Below are 3,014 nucleotides of genomic sequence, written 5' to 3' on the forward strand. Positions count from 1 at the left end.
ACGAGCCATAGGACTAATTGAACATCTTTGACCAATCGTGACTATCGTTATTGATACAACCTATTTGTTTAGGTCAAGACTAGCATTGTTCTTTGCACACGTTACTTGTCGAAGTACTTATTTACTCTTGCGCTCAAGGTGAGATCATAGTCCCACTTTTACTCTTTTGAACTTACATTTGGGATGAGAAAACAAAAACATTTCTTTTTAACTAAGTGAACACAAGTAGAGGAAAACAAACATTCTACATACGAGTTTAGAACGAAATCCTCAATTCGATTATCATTAGTTACACTTGCAGGGTGTAAGTGTAGGCGTGAACTTATGTTGTATGGCCATATGGGTTTGACAAACCCTCATCTCGGACGGTTCGCTACCGTCCACAGATGAAATATATTTTCGAGAAACAGTGTTGTTCTAGCACTATTAATGGGGTTCAACGGACGGAATGTTAAGCCTTGATAATTGGGTGCTCATGAATATTAACTTTTAGAATGTATTACTATTTTATCATTGATGTAAATTGTAACAGACTCGTCCCACATCGGTGGGAGAGGAAAACAAAGCACTCCTTATAAGGGTGTGGATACCTCTTCTGGTAAGACGCGTTTAAAGCCGTGCGGGTAGGTGCGATCCGGGGCAAGTTGGCCTGTCGGTGATCGGCCTGTGGCCCAGAGCGGACAGTATCATACCAGTTGTGCTGCGCACTCTGTGATGACGCGTTTTGAGGGTGTTTACCCGAGAAGCAAATCCGTGAGGTTGAAGTGCGATCCGGGGTTGTACTCGTGCGCGGGTAGCCCGTCGGTGATCGGCTTGTGTCCAAAGCGGACAATATCATACTACGGGCTGATGGTGATGTTACTTATGGTATCAGAGCCCGTAGTATGATATTGTCCGCTTTGGACACAAGCCGATCACCGACGGGCTACCCGCGCACGAGTACAACCCCGGATCGCACTTCAACCTCACGGATTTGCTTCTCGGGTAAACACCCTCAAAACGCGTCATCACAGAGTGCGCAGCACAACTGGTATGATACTGTCCGCTCTGGGCCACAGGCCGATCACCGACAGGCCAACTTGCCCCGGATCGCACCTACCCGCACGGCTTTAAACGCGTCTTACCAGAAGAGGTATCCACACCCTTATAAGGAGTGCTTTGTTTTCCTCTCCCACCGATGTGGGACGAGTCTGTTACAACTCTCCCCCCCTTCGGGACACTGTGTCCCCGCAGTGCACATCAATGCGGGCCCCAGCTCTGACACCATAAGTAACATCACCATCAGCCCGTAGTATGATATTGTCCGCTTTGGACACAAGCCGATCACCGACGGGCTACCCGCGCACGAGTACAACCCCGGATCGCACTTCAACCTCACGGATTTGCTTCTCGGGTAAACACCCTCAAAACGCGTCATCACAGAGTGCGCAGCACAACTGGTATGATACTGTCCGCTCTGGGCCACAGGCCGATCAGTTGTAACAGACTCGTCCCACATCGGTGGGAGAGGAAAACAAAGCACTCCTTATAAGGGTGTGGATACCTCTTCTGGTATGACGCGTTTTGAGGGTGTTTACCCGAGAAGCAAATCCGTGAGGTTGAAGTGCGATCCGGGGTTGTACTCGTGCGCGGGTAGCCCGTCGGTGATCGGCTTGTGTCCAAAGCGGACAATATCATACTACGGGCTGATGGTGATGTTACTTATGGTATCAGAGCTGGGGCCCGCATTGATGTGCACTGCGGGGACGCAGTGTCCCGAAGGGGGGGAGAGTTGTAACAGACTCGTCCCACATCGGTGGGAGAGGAAAACAAAGCACTCCTTATAAGGGTGTGGATACCTCTTCTGGTAAGACGCGTTTAAAGCCGTGCGGGTAGGTGCGATCCGGGGCAAGTTGGCCTGTCGGTGATCGGCCTGTGGCCCAGAGCGGACAGTATCATACCAGTTGTGCTGCGCACTCTGTGATGACGCGTTTTGAGGGTGTTTACCCGAGAAGCAAATCCGTGAGGTTGAAGTGCGATCCGGGGTTGTACTCGTGCGCGGGTAGCCCGTCGGTGATCGGCTTGTGTCCAAAGCGGACAATATCATACTACGGGCTGATGGTGATGTTACTTAAATCTTGTGGTTCGACTTACTTTTACTCACTTACTTACTTAAACCTATGATTTCACCAACGTTTTCGTTGACAGATTTCTATGTTTTTCTCAGGTCCTTGAACATTAGGTGATACATGCTTCCGCTCATTCTTTTGATACTTGCTTTGGATGTCGAGTATACATGCATATGTGGAGCGTCTTTTGACTACTTTAAACTGTGTCGCACGTGTTTCATTTGTACTTAAACATCGTTATGTACTAGTTATGGAAACTACTTTTGTAAACTTTGAAACATCCACAATTATGAAATGAATGCGACATATTTTCGGTTAAACTTTGTCTTAAAGACTTATGACCATGTAATGGGACCTACGTAGACGGCGCCGTCAAACATGATTTTGTCGGGTCGCTACATTTAATGAATTTGAAGACGTTTTTCCGGATGAGTTACCGGGTGTTCTGGCGGGAAGACAAGTAGAATTTCGCATTGAGTTGGTTCCGGGAGCTACTCCCACTGCTAAAACTCCTTATCATTTAGCGCCGACAGAAATGCAAGAGTTGTTAAATCAAACCCAAGAGTTGCTTGAGAAGGGTTTCATTCGACCGAGCTCCTCGCCATGGGGTGCTCCGGTTTTGTTTGTGAAAAAGAAAGATGGAAGTATGCGGATGTGCATCAATTATCGGGAGTTGAACAAAGTGACGATCAAGAATCGCTATCCGTTACCTAGGATTGACGATTTGTTTGACCAACTCCAAGGTGCAACATATTTTTCTAAGATTGACTTACGGTCCGGCTATCATCAAGTGCGGGTCCGTGAGGAAGACATAGAGAAAATGGCTTTTCGAACGCGTTACGGGCACTATGAGTTTGTAGTTATGCCTTTTGGTCTTACGAATGCACCGGCGGCATTCATGGATCT

This window comes from Rutidosis leptorrhynchoides, chromosome 8 (assembly GCF_046630445.1).
Source record: "Rutidosis leptorrhynchoides isolate AG116_Rl617_1_P2 chromosome 8, CSIRO_AGI_Rlap_v1, whole genome shotgun sequence".
Lineage (NCBI taxonomy): Eukaryota > Viridiplantae > Streptophyta > Magnoliopsida > Asterales > Asteraceae > Rutidosis > Rutidosis leptorrhynchoides.